This window comes from Fundulus heteroclitus, chromosome 10 (assembly GCF_011125445.2).
Source record: "Fundulus heteroclitus isolate FHET01 chromosome 10, MU-UCD_Fhet_4.1, whole genome shotgun sequence".
NCBI lineage: Eukaryota > Metazoa > Chordata > Actinopteri > Cyprinodontiformes > Fundulidae > Fundulus > Fundulus heteroclitus.
The window spans coordinates 3696288-3722243 of record NC_046370.1 but is presented as its reverse complement, the minus strand read 5'-3'; the positions used below and the strand labels follow the sequence as shown (position 1 = coordinate 3722243).

General features: G+C 39.2%; 1 protein-coding gene across 1 annotated transcript in view; it reads right to left on the bottom strand.

The window, feature by feature from the left end:
* The window catches only part of LOC118564415 (protocadherin-15-like), a 149359-nt gene extending 132378 nt beyond the window's left edge, over nucleotides 1-16981 (bottom strand). Inside the window, exon 1 of the mRNA XM_036142574.1 lies at nucleotides 16494-16981. The gene's annotated coding sequence lies outside the window, so the exon portion shown is untranslated. The remainder of the gene's footprint in view (nucleotides 1-16493) is intronic.
* Nucleotides 16982-25956: the final 8975 nt, after the last annotated feature.

Sequence of the window (25956 nt, the reverse complement as noted above, 5' to 3'; positions counted from 1 at the left end):
GGGTCATATACAGGTGAGGCAGAGACAGGCAAACAGATCCATTGGCTTGGTAAGGTTTGTGGTCGAGAAAACAGTCCAGGTTCTTGTCCAGGAAAGAGAAGGCAGAGAAAATGTTCCAACAGGGGCTTGGCAAGGTATTATGATCCGTGACATGTGGTTGAGGCCGAAACATGAGATTGGGAAGGAAAAAAGCTGGACATTTACTAACTCAAGGCTTTCAATAGTCAGGCACCTACTGTCTGTCGAGAGCTAGTATATGAAGGCACAGGAACAGATGGAGGGGACAAATTTGATTGTGCTGCTGTGGGAGGCGGCTCACAGGTGCATCAGATGTTCTTTGATTGCAGTGGTGCAGGAGGAGTGTGAGAGAATGCAGATGAAAAGGCCAGAACATGATATTTAGGGTTAAAACACAAACTTCAATGGGCTATGTCCTTCACGTCCTGCATCTCAATAATCCAGATTAAAAAAAAAAAAAAAAAAGTTGAGTAGGTCCTCTTGAAAGAGTCATATTTGTTAAAACATTTCATCTCTTCTCCAACTTATAAGCAGTTTGTTTGCATAGTGGATCAACACGTTTAATGGTGACGGTCAAAACTGGTTGCTCACATGCAAGAGGGGATCATCAGCCTAAAAAAACAATATTTTGTACTCGGATGGCTGCTTATTGTTACTAGAGGGTTAAGTCACACTCGCAATAACAGCTTTGTAAGTGGGGGACAACTGGACCCAGAGGTCTCCACCCCAGTTTAACGACGGGTTAATATTTGGTACAGTAGCCTTTGTTTGCACATACACAGGTCAGACATTTCCTGTAGTTTTTCACCAGTTTGCACAAACTGCAGCAGGGATTTCGGCTCATTCCTACACTCAGATCTTCTCCAGATTGACCAGGTTCCATGCCCATGCTTCACAGTAGGGTAGGGTTTTTTTGGGATGGTAGTCCTCATTCCTTGTCCTCCAAACACGGCAAGTGGAATTAATACCAGAACATTCTATTTTGGTTTCATCTGACCACAAAACTCTCCCATGACAAATCTGGATCATCCAAATGGTCACGGGCAAACTTAAGATGGCCCTTAACGTGTGCTAATTTAAGCAGGGGAACCTTCCATGACATGCATGACCTCTTAGTGTATTACCCACAGTAAACTTGGAAACAGTGGTGCCAGCTCTCTTCGGGTCATTGACCAGCTCCTCCCGTGTAGTTCTGGGCTGATACCTCACCGTTTTTAGGATCATTGATATGCCACGAGGTGAGATCTTGCATGGAGCCCCAGTCCGAGAGAGATTGACAGTCATGTTTAGCTTCTTCCATTTTCTAATATTTGGTCCAACAGCTGATCTTTTTTCAACCAAGCCTCTTGGCAATTCCTTCATAGCCCCTTCCAGCCCTGTGGAGGTCTACAATATTGTCTCTGGTGTATTTGGACAGCTATTAGCCATGTTAGTAGTTAGAGTCTTACTGATTGTGTGAGGTGGACCGGAGAGGTGTCTTTATGCAGCTAACAACCTCAAACAGGTGCTTCTAATTTAGAATAATAAGTGGAGTGGAGGTGGACATTTTAGAGGTGGACTAACAGGTCTTTGAGGGTCAGAATTTTTGCTGATTGGCAGGTTTTCAAATACTTGGAATACTTGGAATTTGGGCAGCAGTAACACACACATAAATTATTTTTAAAAAAAATCATACATTGTGATTTCCAGATTTTATTTTAGATTATGTCTCTCACAGTGGACATACACCTTAGATGAAAATTCCATTCCCCTCCATGATTTCGCAGAGTGTTGAAATACTTATTTTCCTCACTGTATCTCTGCAACCCCCAGCTCCGTCTCCTCTCTCTCTTAGAGCCACTGTCTCTAAACCATTCAACGTCTCTGGTTTCCCCACCGTCTCGTACACCTTTCCTTTGATTCTCACTGATACTCTTGTCACACTTTTCTCCACCCGTTCCAACCCGCTTGGACACATTTCTTGACCTCTTTTCCACACATACCCGTTGCTCTGGACTGTTGACCCTGCGTACTTTAAGTCATCCACCTTCTTTTTCTCTGATCCCTGTATCCTCACTTAACCCCTCTCCTTTCCAGCAGAAACCTCCATCTCTCTCTAGATTTCCTCTTCTGCTCTCACCACAGATCACAATGTCATCTGCAAACATCATAGTCCATGGAGAGTCCTGTCTAACCTCATCTGTAAACCTGTCCATCACCACAGCAAACCAGAAATGGCTCAAATTCTTGATGCTGGCCTCACCGTATCTGTCATGCCGACAGCTTGCCTCTCCACTGTCTTACAGCTCTCATACATGTCCTGCACCAGACTAACAGTTCTCTGTTACTCTAGACTCCCTCAAACAATACCACAACTCCTGACTTGGCACTCTGCCATATGCTTTCTCCAGATCTACAAAATGACAACTATTTCTGTTAAAGGCAGAAGAAGAACTTCTTATGCTTAACATCAAAGCATTCTCATGTGTTATAATAGTCACTTCCAGTCCCAACGAGAATCTACGATCATATTCAGAGACAATGTCCTTTGAATCTAACTGAGCTTGAGCTACTGCAAAAAAAAAAAGAATAAGTGAGTTTTTGTCTTTGGCTATGCAAAGCTGGAAGAGACATTCCCCAAAAGACTTGCTAAGCTAATTGCACAGAAGGGTGGTTTTACAAAGTACGGACAAAGGGCGCTGGTAAACACACATCACACTTTTCAGATTCTTTTTTTATTAAAAAAAAGAATGAAAACTGTTCTTGAACCTCACAGCTTTTTATTACTTTGTGTTGGTCAATCGCACAACATTCCAGTGAAATACATGTTTAAACTTAATTTTGTGGTTGGAATTTGACAAAAAGTGGAGAAGTTTTAGCAGTGTAAATACTTTTGCATGATATTATATTAGTATAATATTTTAGCAGTGAACACAAAAAAAAAAATCAAACGCCTGTCCATTCATTGTATCTATTTCGTTTTTTCCCCCCCAACTTTAAATCTCACAGCCACACTTTTTATTTGAGTCAAACACTGAGAAGGTTTAGGAGCCTCTGATCAGATAGAAAGCTTCTTAGGGTATTAAAGTGGGGCAGAGGGCTGTCAGAACTTTTACCACACAGGATTAAAACTGACTTAAATTAATCTTACCATGGGAATGGGTCTCACCAGTAAGGATGTTCTTATACAGTATCCCACCACTTACACCGAAAAACCAAACGAAACAATAAAAAAGAGGAACATTTCCATGTAGTATTGAAACTGGAGCTCTATTGGACTAATATCTTGGATGGGCCAGTAAAATAGCATCGTGTTGCCAAATCCTTTATCCGTTGTCTTTTTTTGTTTTTTGCTATCTGCTTTTCTTTTTATTTCCCTACTAGTGAAAATGGTAAATTGTACAGAACCCTTTTTAATAAATAAACACAATAAATAGTTTGTCACCGAGAAATTAGGTTAGGCAGCTTTTTGCTTTCTTTTCCTCTGTCCGTGTTGCCAGATATGCAGATTGCATTCTGTGTGTTGGCCAACAGGAGCATAATCTTGTTAAAAGCAACAATTATTGAATTTTTTGTTGAATTTGAATTCAATCTCTATGCCCATCCAAATTCAGGCGCCTTGCTAAACCAAGAAACTGTTAACAAAATGTCTTAAAGATCTGAAAGTTCAAGCATGAATGTTAAAGAAACTTAGCCAGTTTGAATTGCCAACTTAAAAATAAAGCAAATGTAAGAAAAGTGTTCCTCCTCTCACATCTCTGCTTTTTTTTTTGAAAAAAATAAATCAAATAAAAAACAATCACAGCAAGGAAAGGTAACTAATATGCTTTTCGGATCTCTACAAAGGCTGAAAAGTGATCTTAGATAAATGTTTTCCATCTAAATGTAGAACAGTAAAATCTCCCATCGTGTGTGTAGTGAAAGGTTGGCTAACACAAGCTGGGAAATGCTTTTCGGCTTTCTCCATATGCTCTTTCATCTGACGGGAACATTTAAAAGTTCGTAAGTCCAAAGAATATGCTTTAGTTAAGATGCAGCCGGCGTTGTTCACAGAAGCCTGACTAACTCAATAAGACACGTCTGTACAAGCTGGTTGTGAGCATTATGACAAATATATATCCCAGCAGAGCTGCAACAACAACAACTGTCTGGTGAAGCTTAAAAGAAGCACTTGAGTAAAGAGCTCTTCTCATCAGGGGGTGTATTTATTCAAGGGCATGAGAAAACCAACACTTTAAATACATAAAAACCACTACCACTGGGTAAAGAGAGATGTGTTAGGGTAAGCAGAATAAATCTCTAACAGCATAAAATGAAGGGATAGAGAACATATGCTTTTAATGTACACAGGGAATTGTCTCATCCCTCTGAGGACAGCAAATTCCTCTATGCTTAGACTAAAACTAAAGATCGCAGCCTCCTTCCACAAGTGAGCCTAATTCACTGTGACATCTTTCTAATAGGTAGTCTGGGGGGATGAGACCAAATGCAGAGTATACAGATATCACAGGTGCAACGTAATAAATGTAAAAAAAAGAAAAAGAAAAGCAGCTACAAATATGGCATTTCATATTTTGTAAGCACGTTTGGCTTCTTGTTGTCATTAAGTATTTGTTAAAAAAATGAAGCCTAACAGACCTTTAAACAGGACTGACCCAAAATAATCTGCTCAGGGGATAGGAAAAACTGTTGCACCAGTGCCAAATTATTAAGTCCCAGCAGTAATTGGCATTTGTGATCAGATAGATCTGGAAAAGCAGCTTTCTTACTTAGAAAATCTAATCTTGCAATAAGTAGACAGGAACAATACCGCAATGCACTGGCTTGTGACCAGGAACAGCTGGTCTCCGGATTGGCTGACTTGACTGGAGACATGCTGATTGGCTAATGAAAAATCAGATATTTGTGTGGTCTGTGAACGCACCACAGCCAAGAGGCTACTGTTGCCTCAGAAAATTAAAATAGGGGCTGGGAATGGGATAAATCCGAGTAAAAAGCAGTCCAGTTAACACTGTCGGAGAAGTCAGGATTTCAAAGTAAAAACAAAAAACCAAAAGGTCACCAGTATGGTGAACGCCAGGAAAGCTGTTATTTCGTTCATAGTACATCTTGTAAATGGCCATTAAAGCTGTACTTTTCACATGCAAACATCACTTTTAATTTGTTTGGTTCAGAGTTGCAGCCAATACATGTAACATTGATTTTAAACACAGCCTTACGACTGTGTCTTGTAAAATAAGCATGTTTTACCACAGCTTGCCATTGTTGATGCAAGAAGCTGCCATATTAGATCCAACAATCAGCTTTAAACAATTTCTTCGAATTTCAGAGGGTAAAGTCTGACTATAGTGGGCGATTTTTATGATCGGAAGCTGGGATTTCCAAGTTCTGACTGCAAATAGAATGCAACTTAATTCACAGTAGCAATAGCAAACCCTCGTTTACCACCACAGCCTTTGGAAAAGTCAAATGCTATGAATACAGTTCAATAATGCAGCCTCTCTCTAGAAAGCTAGATCTATTTTGGCTCCATGAACTGCAGACTTTTATTTTGTTTATGTATGACGTCCAATGACGTAAGGAAAATGGTGAATGATTTATAATAGAGAAGGAGCTATTGGTCCAAGTGGGAACTCACATAATGTGCTGGGAGACTGAGGCTGACGAGCATGGGTGAATGAAAAAGAAACGCAAACTGTTGTGTTTTCACTATAGTAACGTGTGGGTCATTGTAGGTTTGTTTCCAGCTTTCTCCTGTCAACTGTCGATGTGCCCTTGAGCCAGGCATTTTACCTCACATTTCCTAACAATCTGCATAATGGTGTATGAATGTGTACAACTGAATAAAACTTTTTGAGTAGTCAGTAGGACTAGAAAAGTGCTGTATAAATTCAGTTAATTAACCATTATTTTCTATAGAAATATGTAACTTTATTATCAATATCATCCAGGCAAGCAGGGATGCTGGTTTATATTCTATATTTCAATTTACGTGAAATTACAATGAATGAATTTTAATGCACAGTATGGCAATAGAGCCAAAAAGCTAAAGTAAAACATACATAGAAACGTGTGTATATATACACATCACAAGGAAAGACCAATTAAGACCAAATGCCAATTAACTACTCCTCCTCCACATAGGACTTCACCGTGCCTGGAGCTAAAAATAAATCAGTTAACATTTTGCGTTCCTCAAGCTTAGCAGGTTTGCCAGTTTAACTTAATATCAACTTGCCAAAGTTGTCAGAGAAGTGGTATGTAGTTCAGGTGTTGATACAAGAGCTTATGGGATTTAGCAAAAGGATTTGCACTTTGGGATATGTGGAAATAGTTTGTTGCTCCATTACAATCGCTTTGTCTGGAGACGTATTATAGGTCAGCTAGCAATTCCCTTTAGACATCTGCAGCAAATCTTCAAAGTTCTGTCGTTGGCTTTGTCTTGGTCCTGGATTTGGTCTTGCCTCACTTGAAGTCTTGGTCTTTTCTGGTTCGGGTCTTGAGTTTGTCTCGAGTAAGGTGGTCTGGACTAAAACACTAGAGTATATGTTGGTTAGATTATCTCATCTTTAAAGCAAATTCAACTTGAACTTGTCTTTGTATTTGGACAGAGTTAAAGGAGCATAGCACTCGTTCCAGAGTTTTTGCAGAAGTTTGCCCCCCTCTGGCGACAAATTGAAATGACACCAATGTTGTGCACACGCATGGGAGAAGAGGAGAAGCATCTGCCTCTGCGACTGCACAACTCTTTTGTTTAGAGGCATAATGCCTTCTGATGTAAAAAAGTTACAAATATTGAAATTAATCCATGTTCTCTTGCTAATACGTCAATACAGATGGAGACTCTACAACAGTAGCCAGGTGAACCAGAGTGCACCGCTCGTTACACCCCACGCCCAGAGAATACGACCCAAATCACTTTCTCATGAATTGACTAATGGAGCCCATAGAGACAACTGCAGTAAATAGAGGAAAACTTATCTTACATGTCAGGTAACTGTAAGGGCATGTATGGGAAAGAATAACAATAATATTTAACCTTTAAACTTGCACATTGCTCCTTTAAGGAAACATTGCTGCCTTTAGAGACAGAAATCTTTTCTAATTGGCAAAGTAACAGAGAGTGTTGAACTCAGATCTCCATTCCCAGCAGAATGTGACAACTCATATCCTCAGTAATTACAATGTACATGTCACTGAGCGCTGTGGGATCACACTGTTTCTATGGTGAAGCTTTTATTGAGTCACAGGGAACTTTTGCCCCCAGCTACAGCGCAGGTGTGAATGTCAGGTAATCCAGACCTTGAGGTGTGTGTATCATTGTGGTATCAGGTTATCCCCGATGTCGGTAAGGTGCAGATCCAGATGATGGCAAAGAAACCTGAGTAAGGCTTTACGATACAAAGCTGATCCCTAAATCCACCTACTTGGTTGACTTTGCTTCCAGACGGCTAGGTTAGTAAACTAAAATCCAATAATTTTACTGAACTTTTCTTAACAAAAGTCTTATTTTGTTCAACTTTCTGTTCAATTAATAACAGCAGAAATGTCATAATTAAAAAAAAAAAAACATTATTTTAAAGACATGATTAAAATGTCATATTTAGTAGATATTTTCAGTGTTTTAATTTAAAATAACAGGTTTTAGCAGGTTATTACAGACTGACATGTCTATTTGTTGTTTTTTATAATTAAAAGCCATCTTTAAAAAAATATATCTATCTATCTTTAGATACATTTCTTTAGATAAATTAAGGAAGATTAATATATTAATCTTTCTGATCTTTCCTTCACTGTGCCATCAAGTAAACACCAGTAGAGACAATTTATCTGGAGAACGTCCTACATGGTGGTACTGAAATTAGTTCAAAACCTTTAAGGAAGAAAACACACAGTTTGTCATTATCTCCCTTTTCTCAACTCTTTCTTTCACCTGTTCTCCTTTTCTCTTTTTTCTTCTTGTTTCCCATTGTAGTTTCCATATAATTTGAAATACTCCCTGCATGAATCATAATAAAACTATTTACATGCATAAATCAAGCGGAGCACTCTGGCGAAAGCCGTACTGCTCCACCTGTGAAAGTTAAATCTGTTGAGCTCTTCTTGGGGGGGGGGGGGGGGGGGGGGTTGGAACTACATACAGTGGTTCTGTGAGTGAAAAATAAATACAGGGCCATGCAAAAGTATTGTATCATTAGGGGTTTCTTCAACAAGTTGTTGTTGACAGTGATGGCTGCAGGCAGGAAGGATCTCCTGTGGCAGTCTGGCTTACAGCTGATCTGGAGAACCCCCTGACTGAAGACACTTTTTTTTTGCATGGCAATCTGATGAAAAGGATGCTCAGGGTTATCCACCATTTTCTTCATTTTATGAAGAATCCTACTTTGCACAGTCATCTCCAGAGGTTCTAGAAAGGTCCCCAGTAAAGAGCTGGCCTTCTTTTTAAGCTTCAATTGTTCGGATGCTGCTACCCCAACAGGTGGTGGCAGAGGAGACCGCACTCTCCTTAACAGACTTATAGAAGATATGCAGCATCTTGCTGAAAACCCTGAAGGACCCACATTTGCTCAGGAAGTAAAGTCTGCTCTGTCCCTTTGTGTCAACAGTTTCACCATTGCATCTCCAGTCCAGTTTGTTGTCCACGGGAACACCAAGGTATTTATACTCCTCCACCACCTCCACTTCTTCTCCCGGGAAGATCATAGTGTTGAACCTATTCCCGTTTCACCTAAAATCTAAAGTTATCTCTCTTGTTTTATTCACATTCAGGATTATATTCTTGTTTCTACACCATGCCACAAAGTGGTCCACCAGCTCCCTGCACTCAGCTTCCTGTCCGTCTCTGATACATCCAACAACTGCAGAGTCATCTGAGAATTTCTGCAGACGACAGGAGTTTTGTATTGGACGTCTGAGATGTAATGACAGAAAAGGAGTGTTTGAAGTACAGTCCTCAGTGGTGCTCCTGTGCTACTGACTACCTGGTTAGACACACAACCCTTTAATATCACAAACTTAGAAAAACATATCCAAGTCTATGATGTGTCCACGAAGTACCATCACATCTATCGTACCTGCCAAGAGAACGCCACCCACCAGAACTCACAGAACAGGCCAGGAGGGCATTAAGAGAGGCAGCACAGAGACCAAAGGTCACTCTGAAAGAGTTGCAGTGGTCCACAGCAGAGACTGGAGGATCTGTCCATAGGACCACAATAAACCTTACTGCCGGGCTTTATGGAAGAGTTGCCAGGAAAAAAAAACAGTTAGTTTAAAAATAAGAAGGCACGTTGTGAGTTTGCCAAAATGCATGTGGGTAACTCCCTAAATATATGGAGGAAGGTGTTTTGCTCAAATTAAACTAAAAATACAACATCTTGGCTGACAAGGAAAACGCTATGTCTGGCTCAAACCCAACACATCCCATCGCTCCAACAGCATTATCCCCCCACAGTGAAACATGGGGTTGCAGCATCATGCTGTGGGGATGTTTTTCAGCAGCAAGGACTTGGAAATTGGTCCAAATCAAGGGAAAGATGGATGGTGGCAAATGAAGAGATGTTCTTGAGCAAAACCTGTGTTGTTCTGCCTGTGATTTGAGCCCAGGAAGGAGGTACACTTTCCAGCAGAAAAATTAAAGTATACTGCTGAACCAACACTTAAGTGGTTTAAGCGGAAGCATCTAAACGTGTGACAGAATGGCCTAGTCAGAGCCCAATCCAAATGATAATGACAATATACTTGAAGATTGCTGCTAACGTGCAGAAGCCTTTCAGCAAAAAAAAAAAAAAAAAAAAAAAAAAAAAAAAAAAGAAAAGAAAAAGAAAGCTGGAGCAGTTTTAGTTTGAGGAATGGCTATAAATCCCAGTAGCAAAATGTGGCGAGTTTATAGAGACCTATCAAAAGCGACTTGCAGCTGTAATTGCCGCAAAAGATGGCTCTACAAAATACTAACTTTAAGATCTGTGCATGCTAAGATTTTCTGTTATTTTGCCCAGCCTCTTATTTGCTTCACAGAAAATTAAATAAATAAAACAATTTCAAAGTTGTAGGCATGTTCTGTAGATGAAATTGTGGAAACTCTTAAACAAATTATTTTAATTCCAGATTTTGAGACAGTAAAGTATGAAAAATCCCAAGGTGTGTAAATTCTTTTGGAATTCCCTGTACATCCAGCTGCTAAAATGGATGCTACATGCTTACTCCAACTTGTAAGGACAGCAGCTTCTGTGGGCTAATGTTAATTAGGAAAACTAACTTAAAGCAAATGCAATAAATGTTGTTATTCACCCTTAGATACCTTTCAGATTGTAATTTTAGAAACACAGAAGGGAGAACCAAAATGGGAATAAAATTATGCATTCATTTGTCTTTTACTGAATAATCAAAGACACTGATTGTTGGGTTTCTGTTATTCAAAAGGCACAATAATCATGAAAATTACAAGAAATAAAAGCCTGAGATATTGCGCTCTCTGTGTAATGAAGCTACACAATATAGGAGTCTCGCTTTCAGAAATGAGTGACCAAAAGCATTGAACTTTTCATGATATTCTCATTTGAGCTGCACTTATGTTCAATGGGGTTCAGAACCATTTAAGGATACACTGTTCTTCATGCTGAAATAAACCACGTTTCTAGCTTAGTTGCCGACTGCAAGTTCTTTTATAACTGAGACATCTGACAGATGCAACTAAAGAAATATGAACAAATCATGTGCAAAAAGATCCAATTTACAGAGAGGCAGCCAACCTAGAGGAAAGCAACGAGGTCGGTTAAAACGTTCCCATATACTGTACCATATATTTCACAAATAAACTAAAGAATATTGGTATAGTGTTTCTTGACAAAAAATGTTATGCTTGCAAGAGAAGGACCTAAGCATAAAGTTCTTAAAAAGAAAAAAAAAGCACTTACAGCTGAAGAGCTGGGTATAAAAGCATGGGCATACAAAGGGAGGAGTAGAGCATGATGTGGTTTAATAGAAAAAAACAACAATGAACAATGAGAACCGATGAGCATGTATACAGAAGGACAAGTGGAGATGATACAGGTGAGTAAATCAGGAAATGATGAGAAGCAGCAGGGGCAGAAGAAGTGCAGGGAGACAGGAAAGGAGTCTAATTAACATGAGCGGAGCTTTACTAAGAGACAGAGACTTCTAATCGAGGGAAAAGAACAACACTGACAGACTGACAGAAATAAATCTAAATGCACTAAGAACAGAACAGGAGAAGCTAAGAAAGTGAACCTAAAGGAACAAGCTAATATAGCAACATCTGGAGACACTAATGAATAAGTTATGACCATACCTATAGAACACAATGAAACAACGGGGAAATGATGAAAACACAAACACAATGAAAACCCAAAACCTAATACACAAAAAGATCGTGGGTCAGTCCTAAGATCAGTCCTACTGCTGCGGCCAAGGTTTTTTCTTGGGAATCTTCTGCTGTTTGTTTTTTTTTTTAGGTGTGCTTACTTCCAGAGCCTCCTGTAACACTGTATTTTTTAATAAAGTAAATCAGTTAGGCTCTTTCTTGTGCTGCTATGCTGGTGACAACCACTCCAAGTTAAACAGAAGCCTTAGAAAATGCTGTGAAAAAAATAAATAAACTAAAAAGAAAATAACGAAACACATTTCAACCCAATTAGATGAATGAAAAAAAGCCGTCCATTAATTCTACAGTCAATCTTCAGGGATAACGTTATGAACCACTACTCCCTAATTGTGAACCTTGGGACCCAGAAAAGCCAAGGCTACCCTGCTCATTGAAAAACTTCTCAGGCTCAGGGATGACGATGAATAACTGGTACAGTTAAAATACCTAAAACTGCATAAATCATCGTCGTGACTATGATAAGGAGTTCTGAAGTTGAAAAGAACGACATTAAGAACATTTCTTCATCCACATTCATTCTTTTTCTTTAATACTGCAAAACTTGGATTTAGATTTTATGTTGACTTGAGATTAATACACCTGTGTTCAATCTCTATCCCCAAGCACACATGCTCCCAAAAAGGCATACTAGTTATTTGAAAAGAAATTTGTAGAGCAATCATCCAATTCTTCAAGGAAAGAGATTTCTCTACTTATGACTAACAGTGCTTTGCAAAATAATTCATACTGGTTACATTTTTTCATGTGTCGTCACGTTACAACCACAAACCTCATTGTAAACTGATCAAAGAATTTAAAGGAGCCCTTTTTATTCAGAGTATAATATTAAGTCAGTTAAATATCTGTAATATTGATCTGGTCAGTTAAGTGGTACAGGGGTTGTTAAAGAAGCTATATCTGAATTTGTTTTCGACTGGTTAAGAAAGATGCTTTTTACGCAATGTATTATGAGTTAAAAGACATAATTTGATAAGAACAATTGGCTAACTGAGTAAAAGCAAGCTTTTTTTAGTCGAAACAAGCAGTGAACTGAGGACAACCCAGAACGACCTTTCTTTGCCAATGGCACAACGAAGTGCAGAGCCTTTGCTAAGCAGCAGCTATTCCAGCTTATTGGCGACTTGAATGCTATTATTTGCATCTAAGTGTTGACCATTCACATTGGAAAGCATCATTTGCCCAAGACATAGCCATTTATGTCAAAGAAGAAAAGTCCCTTGATGAAGCCTTGTTTCCGCCTGAGGATTGTGGGCCAGTTTGAGGCGTGTGTTTAGTCTCATTCATGTCGACTGGGAGAAAATCGGGAGGGAGAGAAGGAGGGTTACTCATTGGGGGAAAAAACGGCTGGAGTGGGGCTTACAGTTCAAACTAAACTGTTCTCCTTACTCGTGGTTTGCATTTGTGCAGGATTAGGGATAGTTCCTTTAAGCAATGTAAGCTGTTTTGGAGTTAATGAAATTAACAACAGGTGCAGTAAACAGGTAAAAATTAGACAACACAAACAAACTGGAATGTTTAGGTCCATCAGATATCACCAGGTTGCATCTCAGACATTCCAGGAGCTCAGGAATGGTCTGATCAGGATTTGAAAGGAGACACCCCAGGATATCTTTCATTCAGCACGTTTACAAAACTGTAAACGTGCTGAAAGCCTGAGTTCTTTTAAATCAAAGTTAAAAACACATTTTTTTTTAAGTTTAAGTTTGTAGCCCAGCTGTTTTTAAAACCATTAATATTTGGTTGTAGTTTCCGTTTTCCCGTGTTTTATTTTTTTTGCTTCAATTTTCTACATTTTATTTCAACTTGCTTTTATTCCGTTTTTATTTTCCTATGTTTTGATCATGTAAAGCACTTTACGTTGTCCTAACACTGAAATGCCCCCTGCCCTGATGTTGCCGGCCATGGATACAACCACTTAGGCTCATACAAACTACCGAGTACCAATTTAAGTTACTGCGAAGACATTTCAGCAAATAGGACTAGCCTGATGCATTGGTTTTTCAGTTTCACTCTGTGGGCTTAAGTGGCATCCTTTTCTTCCTAACACTTATCCAGTCCATATGAGTATGGATATCCAGCATGTTTTTTTTTCTCCAATTTAGATCTGATGTGTTTCCAAATTGTTCCTTTAATTTTTTGTTATTTTATATCTTGGTTTTGTATGATGAACATTTTTAAAAAAATCTGGTGTGCATAGGTATACTGGTACCCTTAGATAAAATCTAATCCAACCAATTGTCTTTAGAGGTCACCTAACGAGTAAATAAAGTCCACCTGTGAATAATCTGATATTACTACAAAAACAGCAGTTCTGTTAAGGCCACCGAGGTTTCTTAGAGAATATTATGAAGAATAAAGGACACATGAGACAGTTCAGGGATAAAATTGTGGATTTGCCTAAAGCAGGTATGGGTTATAAAAAAATATTCCAAAGCTTAAACTACCCATTGAGTACTGTTCAAGTCATATTTCAAAAATCGGAAGAGTCTGAAGGCAGCTCTATGACATGTCCATTCAGCTAAACTGACAGGTGAAATAAGGAGAGCAAAGATCAGAGCAGTAACGAAGAGACTCGTGGTAACTCTGGAGGATCAACTGAGATCCTGCTCAGGTGTGATAACCTTTAGGCAGGGCAGCTATTCATCAAACTCATCAGAAATCTGGAAGAGTGGCAAGAAAAAGCCCTTATTTAAAGAAAGTCATACGGTAGCAGTCCCGCCTGTTCTGCAACCAATAAAAGGCGACAAAGCAAACATGTGGAGCGCAGTGCTCTGATTATATTATATTATATATATTATATTATATTATATTATATAAACAAACATTTTGTCCTAGCCACAAACCATAATGTGAGGCCAACAATGAGTAGTGCGCATCATTCTGAGCACACCATTCTCACGATGAAGAATGGTAGTAGCATCCTAATGTGGGCATATTTTTTTCTTCAGCACTAACAAGAAAGTTGGCCAGAGTTGATGGGATTGAGCTAAATACAGCGTAATCCTTGAAGAAAACTTGTCATGTGCTGCAAACACTTGAGTCTAGAGGTCCATCAGGACAACAACTCTAAATATACAGCCAGAGCTACAATGGAATGGCTTAATCAAAGAGTTAAATCCATTTGAGGATAACAGACCAGAAACCTGATGTTCACAAACACACTGCACCAAATCTTACTGTGCTTGAGTTATTTTCCAAAGAAGAAAAAACAAAATGTAATCTTTAGATGCGTAAAGCTGGTAGAGACATATCCCAAAACACTTACGGCTGTACTTGGAGTACAGGGTGATCCTACAAAGTACAGCTTTATTTGTATAGCATATCCCAAGATAAAAATCACAAAGTTCTTTACAACAGAAAAATTCATAATACAAAATTAAAGAAAAGCAAATTTAAAAATATGTTTTTGCTGGCCTTTAAAAGAAACCACTGAGTCTGTTGATCTCAGAGTCCAAAGAAGGGAGTTCAAAACTATTGACTTCAGTTTGTTAATGCACAAGCACAGCTGACCTTTTTGACTTTTATTAGTACCCTTTTCCATCCTGTTCACATTTAAGTCCTAGTTTGTATCAGTCTATGACAAAAGAAATCTCAAAAAGATGCAATGAAATTTGGAATAGAAATGCAACAAATGGCTCAGTAGTTATTCTGAAGTTTATAAAACAGCAATCTAAGTCTGAAATAAAAAGGAGGGCGTGCCGTGTGGAAAAAACACAAAAAGTGAATGTCTTCTGAAAACATCCAACCAAAGTGAAATATCACATCACATTGAGTCACAGAAACGTAGATAGCCACCGTTATTTGAATAGAAGTGCTGGTGCCTCTCTCATCCAGCGTGACTAACTGGATTTGACACAGTGAGGAGTGGACGGCTCCCAGGTTCACAAGGCACATTCTGTTTGTGTGACCCCCCCCACTCCCTCTCCACGCACATTTACAAACACACACACCTGCACGTGGAGCCCGCACACACAGTCCTGTTTGGCAACACGCTCTCACGCAAAGGTAGAAGGCAGTGTCACATAATCCACTGGGTAAACTCACCAAGACACACTGACTCTACTTCACTGGGACACAACTAGAAGCAATGTGCAATCATGGGTTTGTCATTACAGATCAATATATGCTAATCCTGTTTGTACAAGCCACATAATTACACACTATTAAAAGTTCATAGTAAGGGCATTGTTGTAAGTACAAATAGGAAGTAATTGCGAAGCCATAGCCATTTGACGTAACTCCCAACCTGGAGTCAACTTTGACTTTCTCCCCTCTTTATCTGGCCTGCATTGGGTAGGCAACAGCTTGTCGTAATTTAAACTAATCGGATGATTCTCTCACTCTTTATAATCCTGGACCTACAGGCTGCCGTGGTCTGACTTTGACAGGACCACTGAACAGTTAGGGGAACGACTGATGAATTTACAGTTCACTTGTTGTTGCGGTGGTGGTGGGGGGGGGGGGGGGGGGGTTCAGGAATTTCAAGGTAAAAGAATGGAAAATAGCAAATTACTGACTTAAGCTAATGTGTTCTGTCAAAAACAAAGCGTAAAATCAGTGGCATACAGTGCATTGTGATCTCGTGTGTTAGTTAATAGGGTAAAAGGTAAAAATGTAAGGCGAGCATTGCATACAAATGCGCTGACTCGCGTTGAACTGGCTCCAATGGACGTCATCTGAAGCGTCCAAACCAGCAGAGAGTAATCCTATCAGGAGGTTTCAGAACCATGGACAGCGAGCACTCAAATTTATCCAAGAACATGCTTTTAGCTGCCGCACTTTTTCTACGCAGAGTCTCGCATTGATGCGCATTTTCCCTCTATTTTAGTCTCATGAGCGGCATCCTTCTCATACATACACGTGCAAACTGCTTTTATTTCTTTCTCTTTTTTTAAAAAAAAAAAAAGAAGCGCAGACATACACAGGAATGTCAGAGGAGAAAAATCATCTAAAAGCGATGGAAGTAGCAGCGAGATAACATGGGTATTACTTAAGAAATTGCAGGCTGTGTTCTCTAAAGTCAATACTGAGCAAACAGAGAGCTTTCCCGATAGGGAATATGGGTTTAAGAGGGATACAACGCAGGACTTACCGTGTTATCCCCGTCGAAGCCATATGTTTAACATTCAAATCTACTTTTCCACACACTGTTGCTGTCCCCCTCGGTCGCAGGAAACGGAAAATCCAGGAAATAACATCCAACACAACTCATCCAACCGACCTGCTCGCCTGCTTGGTCTACTTATTTTTTATCTACTCAATTATTTCATTTGTTCTTGTTTTTTCTTGGAAAGCGGATAATAGCTTGATGACTGTGCGTTCAAGACGAAGAGAACAAGCCGCGTCTTACACAGAACTGAAAAAAGAGAGCTGTCAGCAACGTTTGGTGCTCTAATATAGTCCTTCTTTCTTCAAGTGTTCTTTAGTTTGAGTCTCCGCTGCGGGACTCGGAGCTCGGTAGGAGGGAGACAGAGCAACAGTCTCTGTGCTCTAGTGCTCCCCCTTCGCTTCCCCAACCGCGGAGTGAGACGGAGAGGGAGGGGGAGGGGGGAGGCGCAAAGAGTTGGCGAACAGCGGCGACATCAGCTGCGGGAGGAGAGCGAATTTATGTCAAAAACAAAAAAAAAAACGAAGAAAAAAAAACGGGGGTTCGCGTAGAAAACCTGCCATGCGTTTATCACAGGCGCAGCCAGATGCACAGGCGACCAACCCTGCGCTGTAATCTACTAATGTCTACGGAGGGGAAAGGCGCACGGTTTAACCGGTGTTCGCTTCGCTTTCAGTCCTTGCGCTCCATGGCGGAGAGAGAAGTATGTATGGGTGCGTTGTGTTCCCAAATTCCTGCCGCTCACGCAAGTGCTCTGGATTTAAATGCACCATGGACTGCACAAGATATTAATAACTGTGATGGATGAGAATAAAGTTTTTTTTTTTTTTTTTCATTTTCCATTGTGCTGCCAAGACATTAACTGCAAGTGCACGGTGTTCCATTCAAGAGCAGCAGGACGCAAAATGCAAAAACGTACATGATAGTTTTTTTTTTTTTTTAGCTGTCTTAAATGACTTTGTCGTGACAGTTACTGTTTGAGGATTTTATCGACTTTCAATAAACGTTATAAATTGAAATTAAAACGGATTTCAATTCAGGGTTTACAATTTATAAAAAAAATGTGGTATGCACAAACCTGTAAAAGCAAATTTAAAAGAAGGCTCACTCTTGATGACTAATTACAAATCAGAAGTTCTGAAAGCAGGCTCTGATTGTACTTGTCTGTTCAATCAGAATAAACTGCAAAAATCTTTGAAGGGAGGAGTGCAAGAAAGAAAGCTTTGCTCTCTGAGAAAAAAAAATTTGACTAAAATGTGCATGTGAGAACAGAGTGAAAGACAAGGACTTGTAGAATACCTGCACTTATTAGTCTAAAATGTGATTGTTTGAAGACCAGAACAGAGGGCATGTTTAGCATCCGAAAAAGAATGTCACACCAACTGGTTTTACGATGCTTTGCTGCATCAGGACCTGACCAGCATCATCATATCGTCCTGAGAGCTTGAGAAATATGTGAGATAAAGGAAACCAAAGCAGATCTGCCTCCTGCAACTTGACGAAGTCCCAAAACATACCAGTAAATCCATCGAGGATTGTCTGATAATCCGGAATTGGACAGCAGGACGCCCAGGACTGATGCAATAAGGTGAAGTAAGCCTATACTCTCAAAAAACACCTCTAACATCTTACAGCAGAAAGTTACAATTGAGCTTTCCCTAGACTGATGTCTGAAATTAGGAGAAGCTAGGAGAGGCGTTTAAATAAATTTATTTCAACCAATGAGGGCAACTGTATGGTGTTTTGAGGGTTTTGGGGACCAAACAGTGATTGGATCAAGGCTGACGCATCATGAGGAAATGTTTTGATGAAAAAAAATGAAAACTCACCAAGCAGAATGACACACAGAGAAGCCAGCAGGAAGAAAGCAACAGTAGGACCAGCAGGCAGAAAACAGAAACGTAAATACTGCTGAGATGTGAGGAGCTATACATGAAAACCAGGTGAGTACAATCAGCGAAATGCCAAGCACCTGGGGAAGAATCTAAGCAGGGGATTGCAAAATGTATATTAGTAGATACAGAATGGAAACACAGGATCTAAATAAACTCACGTCAGAACAACTGTGGATCATGACCATTGGAGAGTGGGGAGCCCTAGCTTTTTCTCAGGTTAAATGCAATGTTGTTTTTTTATTGTTATTTAATGAGAGAAACAGATAAGGAAAGATGTTTAATCACCTTTGTTTTTTACACACATAAAAAAAATTAGATTAGACCTCATTATGTCAACATTGGCTAGTGAAGACTGGAGTATTTTATGAGATATAATTTGTTTCACATGACTGAAACTGACATTAACCCACGAATTCTTAGCTGTTTATGGCAGGTTGACTTTTTTTGTTGAGATTAAGTCACAAATAGTAACCATAGGAGGAATTATTACCTATAAATTAGTAGTAGTTGTCATTTGTACTGATGTGGCAACAGTGAGACGTGTCTTCAGCAGTTTAATGAAAAAGGCCTGTTCTATTGATCTATCTAAGATTTACCTTGTATTAGGTAGATTGTGTTGGTATGTGAATATTTACTTAAAAGTTACTAAAAATTGTATGTTTTATTTTGTTATGTTACTGAAATTATCTTTAAGTTTCATCATATTGGAGCTTTTGTAATAATTATAATATTTTGAGTAAATTCCTCTTTAATAATATTCTTACCCATTGGATACCTTCAGTAATCACAGCTTAAAGTCCTCTAACTCCTGTCTTACACTTGTTCTTATTCAACTGACACCTTCACCAGTACTTATTGCCGGATCCTCCTCCATTAATCTCATTGCTGGATCCTCCGTTTGTCCTCCCATGCTCACTGTTTATTCCCTGTTTTGGAATTATTCAGTATCAGCTTAATTACCAAAGGTACCAGAATCCTAAATCTGCCTTCTTCCTGTCTTTATGTGGCTCCTTTTTATCCACCTACCTTTGACACATATTGAAATTCTTTTATGTAGGTTGTAATCCTCTTGTTGGGGAAGGTTGGAAGACTGTTTTGTTTTTGTTCTTTTTGTTTTTTTACATAAGTTTTTTTGTCGTGGGATGCAAAATCTTTCAAAGGTGTGTTAGTCATAACCACTCTGAACCTTTATCATATTTAAGCATGCTGTCATTTTCTGTACAGGCATTGGCCTGTTTCAGGACTGCAGCCAGTTCTAGGTGTTCTCATCACATGGTCACATTTATGATAAGAGGTAATAATCATTGATATCATTATCGCCTGTTCAAAATTAAAAGTAAAGCTGAATTTAATTTACTGTACAAGAAATGTGTTTTCTAAATATTAAGAAATATAACATGAAATATGTATTTATTGTGCTCCTGTGCAAATATACTCACACTATCTTAATTCAATGGACCATTACATCTTTACGGAGAATGCTGTTAAACATCTGAGCCACGTTATTTCTAACACCTATTTGAGAAGTGCCTTTGAGTGTCAAAAGAATTTGTCTTGACATAAGAATGTTAGCAGGATGTTAGCAGGATGAGGTATATTGGTATACAATGCTTACAATAGCAAATCCTGTTGGCGTGTAATCAGCACACAGGAAAAAAGACAATGCATCTTTATTTCATTTCATCAATTTTTTTTTGTATCAGGACAAAAGAAAAAAATATGTGGGGCCTCATGTGCAAAGATGTCTGTAAATTAGCAGCTGAAAAAACGCTGTATGCGCCAAAAATCCAGAGGTTTGAGACTGTGCATATGCATATAGACAAGGATCTCCTTTGGATACCCCAAAAAATGTGGAATTGAGCACATGTAAGGGAATCCAACAATCCTCCAGCACACAGATGAGCAGCATGATATGTGAGTTTGACTATATATATATATGTATCCACACTTATTATTCATCCTTTGATTTTGCTTTTATAGACATGTGTGCAGAGGATAGCTGCATAATCTGCATGTTTTATTAATCGATTTCTTACTTGGATGTTAAGAGACATTATGCAGTTTATCTGCCTTATGGATTACAGATCAAAATCAGCCAGGAGGAAATCTGGTGGAATGCATTTATTTTCTTGTGGGGTTAAGGTAACTGAATAAATAACCTCAAACTCAATGCACATCCAAGGAGAAAAAAACATTAGCAATGACCTGAGAGAAGTCTCAGGGTCATAAAACCGTTTCTAACCAATTAAAATGTATCATTATGCTGCAAGAATTGCAAGAATTAAGTTGAAAGCATTCAATATAGAAATCAATCTCCTTGTGTGTAGATGTTCCAGCAAATTCACCCCAATGTAAACCTATGCTATGCTCAGAGAAATTTTAAAAACCAAGGGGTCATTCTCAGACTCTACACAGCTCTGTTAGGATAACAAAGTCAAACAAAACATATCTGTTCAAATATATCATACCATCTTTCAAGCATGGTGGAATTGAGGTGATCTGGGCTTGCTTTGCATCTAAAGTACTTAGGGACCCTACATTGGTTGGGTCCATCATAAACTCTTCAGAATACCAAAGTATTCTAGAGTTGAATATGGGGACATATGTCCAATGCTAAAGCTAAAAATAACGTAAATATAGCTGGAAAATTATACAAATTTAGCAGTTTGTACTGACACCTTTATTAATATTAATTTCATGCAATGTTTATGATCCATGATGACCACACAAATGCCAGTATCCACATTTTCACTGCATAGTTAAGCACACACTTATCATGAACCAGTCCATCTTGCACAACTTTGTGCATAAAAGAAGGAGACCAACACACAAACAAATCGGGAGTTTCAGAGAAACCGGGAAGAAAAAAAAAAGGTTTTGATTAATGGACTGTCTGCCACTACTGATTTTGGAGCTGAATCTGCAGAATAACTTTAAAATAATTTTAAACAAACAAATCCAATGTGGATTTGTCTAATCTTAACTTCTAAGCATAAACTAAATAAGAAATTGTGCTTTGCTTGTGTCTTAATGTTGCGTCATACTTTTATAGTACCTAAAATTATCTTTATTGGCAATATCTATATTGCTGTTATATATTAAAAAAATGTATGCATTTTTGATCTTGTATGTATGAGGAAGGCTGCTGTTACTATAACAGTTTAACTCAATCATTACTGTTAATTTATAATATGGTAATACAAAGTGTGTTTCACTTGGTTGTGTGTAAACAAAAAAAGAGATAAATCTTTATTTTTCATTGAAATTGTACATTCCAACAAAATATGTCTTCTTTATTTAATCCATTACCCTTAGGGTACAGTGGGCAGCTTACAGCGTCCGGGTAACATAAGCATGTTGCTCTAACCAATAGGCCACGACTCCCCCACATACTGAATGTTTATGTGTATTTATTTCCTTATTTTTATTTGTAGACAAATATCCAAGAATGCCGCATAAAACTGTGTTATGTGCCTCAATCGCTTGCACTGTCGCCCCATCTGTTCGGCAGGATTATAGCAATGCAACTTCGTGTTCAGCCACTGTCTCAGAGCCTGCATACAACCATGGCTTTAATGATTGTCTGTTCGATATTAGATAAATGTTTGTTTGACACAGAAATTGACTGAGTCACTGATATTCCTGATATCTGATTAGATCATCAAAAATTGAATCTACTACAAGTCAAAAGGGTTTGCAGGCAGCAGGCCAGGCCAATTATGGCTGCTCTACCACTATGATCTTACCTGCGTGTCCATCTGCTCTGTACCGCTCTGTGGGATTACACAAAATCCTATTGAGCTCAGTGGACGGCAGCCAAGATCAGAAGGTCTGAGCCAATCATGACAAGCCATCAGTGCACGGTAAGTTTGTCTTTGCCAGCAAAGTCGGAGGTGGATGAAAAAGAATCATGACTCAGAGATTATTACACTCATTTGATGGTATACAATGATCGAACTTCACGAGAATCCTGTAAAAAGCTGCTACATCTGTAAGTGCAGTGCATGCAGTGGTTAAAGACGCAGTCATGTAAATGAGATAGACCTCATCCAATAAAAGTGAAAATTCTCCTCTTTTATTTACTGATCTCTGGAGATGCTGCAGTGCAGGGCTCCAGTACAAAGACACACTGAGAGATGGGGCTTAATGAATTTTCAGAAAGGCTTTGCTTTCAATTAAAAACAGTGCTATTCTTAACCCGGCATTTTTGTTTTTTTCATCTCAGCAAATAATCGGGTTTATCCATTTGTTCAGAACTTACATTTTCTTCTGAGATTTTTATGAATAAACGGAATTAATATAATATGATTTAAATTGCTTTTGGATATGCATCCTTTGAACTACTACTGATGAAAAACGTATTGTGGAACAAAAGCCTGAGGTTATTAGAAGAAACAGTGTTACATCTGCAATATCAAAACCCCGAGGCTGCTATGTATGGACTCAACCATCTAGGATGGTCGATCAAAAGAAAAACATGTATATGTTTTATGATGTAAGAACATAAGTTAGTTTTAGTTTTTTGGCAAAGATTATGGGTCTGAGTGATAGAATAGCATAGTTTCTAATGTTTATGCCCAAGATCAGCTGATAGCTCTGGCTAGCTCTGCTGTGAGGCTTCCTGCCACATGACCCAATGTTCCCTGTAAGCTGAGGAAGAAGTGTGGGACTAGCGCCTGCATTGTCTATTGCAAACAGGGGGAGAAGCTACTGATCCGTCATCCTGTCCATTATCAATGGAAATGCGAGATCCTTTCCCAACGATGTGAATTGGCAGCCCTCACCTGGCTATGGGGATACTATAGAGAGAGAGGCCTGGTTATGCTAACTGAGGCATGCCAAACTGAGCTACGTCTGCTGTTAGATCAGGAATGGAAAGAACATACAGGAAGAAGAACAAGGACCAAGTAAATGCGAACACCAGAGAGGTTTGATTTAGAGATATTTAGAGTGAACCTGTTTTTCCACCAGGTTCAATCAGACGCTCACCCTTCCCCTGGCCCAGTCTCCTCTGCTGCAATGAATCTTTGTCAACTGTCTGCGCTTCTTCCAAGAACTTCACACCTCTCAGCCATTATCCATTATTCAACCTCTCTGCTTCAGAGGTCTCCATCCCACAGTACCTCCTACACCATTCTGTCTCTTGAAAGAGACAGAATGGTGTCTCTTGAAAGGAAAAATTAACAGGAAAAATTAACAGCGAAAGATCAAGATGTGAAAGGCTCTAGGTCCGGATCTCATCAGCTCCAGGATCCTGAGGTACTGCGCAGATCAACTGCGTGGTGTCAGGGGATAGATGGTCAACATCCAAAGGACCTCAGCAGTTACAGACTGGTAGCACTGACCTTGTTTCTGATTAAAAACCTCGAGGTAGGTCCTCAACCATCTTTGTCTACTGTGTTGCATCCACTGCAGTTTGCCCTCCAGCCTGGCCTCGGGGTGGATGGATGCCGTTAGCTCCTCTTGCACTGAGCTTAGTGCCTCTTCGTAAAGCTTACAAGCACTGTAAGGATCATGTTCTTTTAAGCGCAACTTCGTATCTGGCAGAATTATCGAGTTCTCTGATTTACTGAAGCATTACAGTGATATTTTGGAGTGCAGGGGCACTCTATAAGAATATTTTTGCCTCTGTGGTGGCATCAGCAATCTTCTATGATGCGGTTTTGTTGGCTTGTTTGCTGCTGAGAGAAAGAGCAGAAAAAAGCTAATCAGGATGGCTGGCTTTGTCCTAGTATGCCCTCCTGACCCTGTGGAGGTGGTGGTACACAGAAGGACTCTAGCCAAAATTGGACAGTGTCTCCTGCGCCGTGCATCACTGCTGTACCTTAAGTGCAATAAGAAGCATTTTCACAGATTATTCCTCCCAGTAGCTAAGAGGAAAGATCTCCCAACAAACTCAATAAGTTGTTTACCTACAAGCTGCTTCTTACACAGTTTTTTAGGCCTGGAGGTACCATGTTCCTCTTTGTAAACAAGTATATTTAAAAATAAAACAGCATACGAATGTCCAGCCATTGTACTATTCTGTCTACCAGAATAGTGTGATTGCTAGACTTCTAGATAACACCCTTCTGTGCTTCAGAGAATGATGTCTTGATTCAAAATATGCACATCAGCCCCTGAACAACAGTAAAACACCTTGTGCAGATTCGGGCTACAGCAGTTGGAACATCCACGGTGAAGCAAGTCTTGTGCCGACATAGACTGAAAGGTATTTAGAGATGAAGAAGCCTTTACTCCAAAAGTAATAAGAAGACCAAGGTTTTCAATTCCCAAGGCACTCAGGGACAAAAACCTTAATTTTTCTAGAGATTGGAAAAAAACTAAGAATAAAGGACTCAGCCAAAATTACAAACACTATGTTTGCAGCAAAAACACGAAAACTTTCAAACCCGAGGGCATAATGCCAACTGTGACGCATGTGGGAAAATGCCTATTGTTTGAATTTTTCTGATGCAGGACAGACTGATTCATGTCATAATGGATTATATTCATAAAAAAGAATCCATCAAGAGCAAAGAACATTATGTGAAAATCCATCCATCCATTTTTTAACACATCTATCCCTTGTGGGGTAACGAGGGGTGCTGGTGCCTATATCCAGCTGTTAATGGGCGAGAGGCGGGGTACACCCTGGACAGGTCGCCAGTCCATCGCAGTTATGTGAAAATACTTAAGCAAAATCTCATGACAACATCATGGAGCCTGGGTAGAAATATGTCCCAACCTGAGCCTACCACCAAATTAGTTACAAATTGGCCGAAGGTCAGAAAAGTCCTTACATTCTAAAACAGAAAATGCTAAGTCAGATTCACTGTCAGACACTGAGAAAATAAAGGTTGTGTCTTTTAATACATTCTGAGCACCTGGTTATAAGCGTAGGTTCACTGTAAGTACAAACGTTTTTACAATAAAAATATGGCTTATTAATAGAAAAGACATTTCAGGTTGTAATCCAGATATACACATAAAGGAGCGCACAGAAAAGTACAGAGAACGAGCTAAAAACTGGATCTCTGACTGAATGATGAAGGTTTACATTTTAACAAGACAACTACCTGGAGCATTGCAGTAGGAGAAAACAGAAAGGGCTCCAGGCAAAAAAAATGTCATGGTGAGACTGAACAAGAGTGTAAATTTGAACGTATTTCTCTGTTAAACCTGGGAAACATGCACAACTGTTTCCAATTCTTGCTATTGTTTTTGCTGTACGTATTAGCAGGCAATGCATTTTAATTAGTTTTTAATTCAGGGATGCCTCGGGGCTTGTTGGACTAATAAACCCTTGAGGAATATTGATGAGCAGATATTCCTTAAAGTAGCACTTTTTACATGGGACAAAGAAACACTCATTAAAATGTGTTTTTTTTTTCTTCTTCAGGCAAAACACCAGAATAAAATTCAGTCCAGCATTAAACTACTTTGCAGACACCATGTGCTATGGAAACTCTTTAATAAGGGGTACTAGGGAGCCACCCCAATCAAAATTACAGGGAAAAAAAGTAATGACTCTGTAAACAAAGTGAGATGTAAAAATAATTGCATTTGTTCAC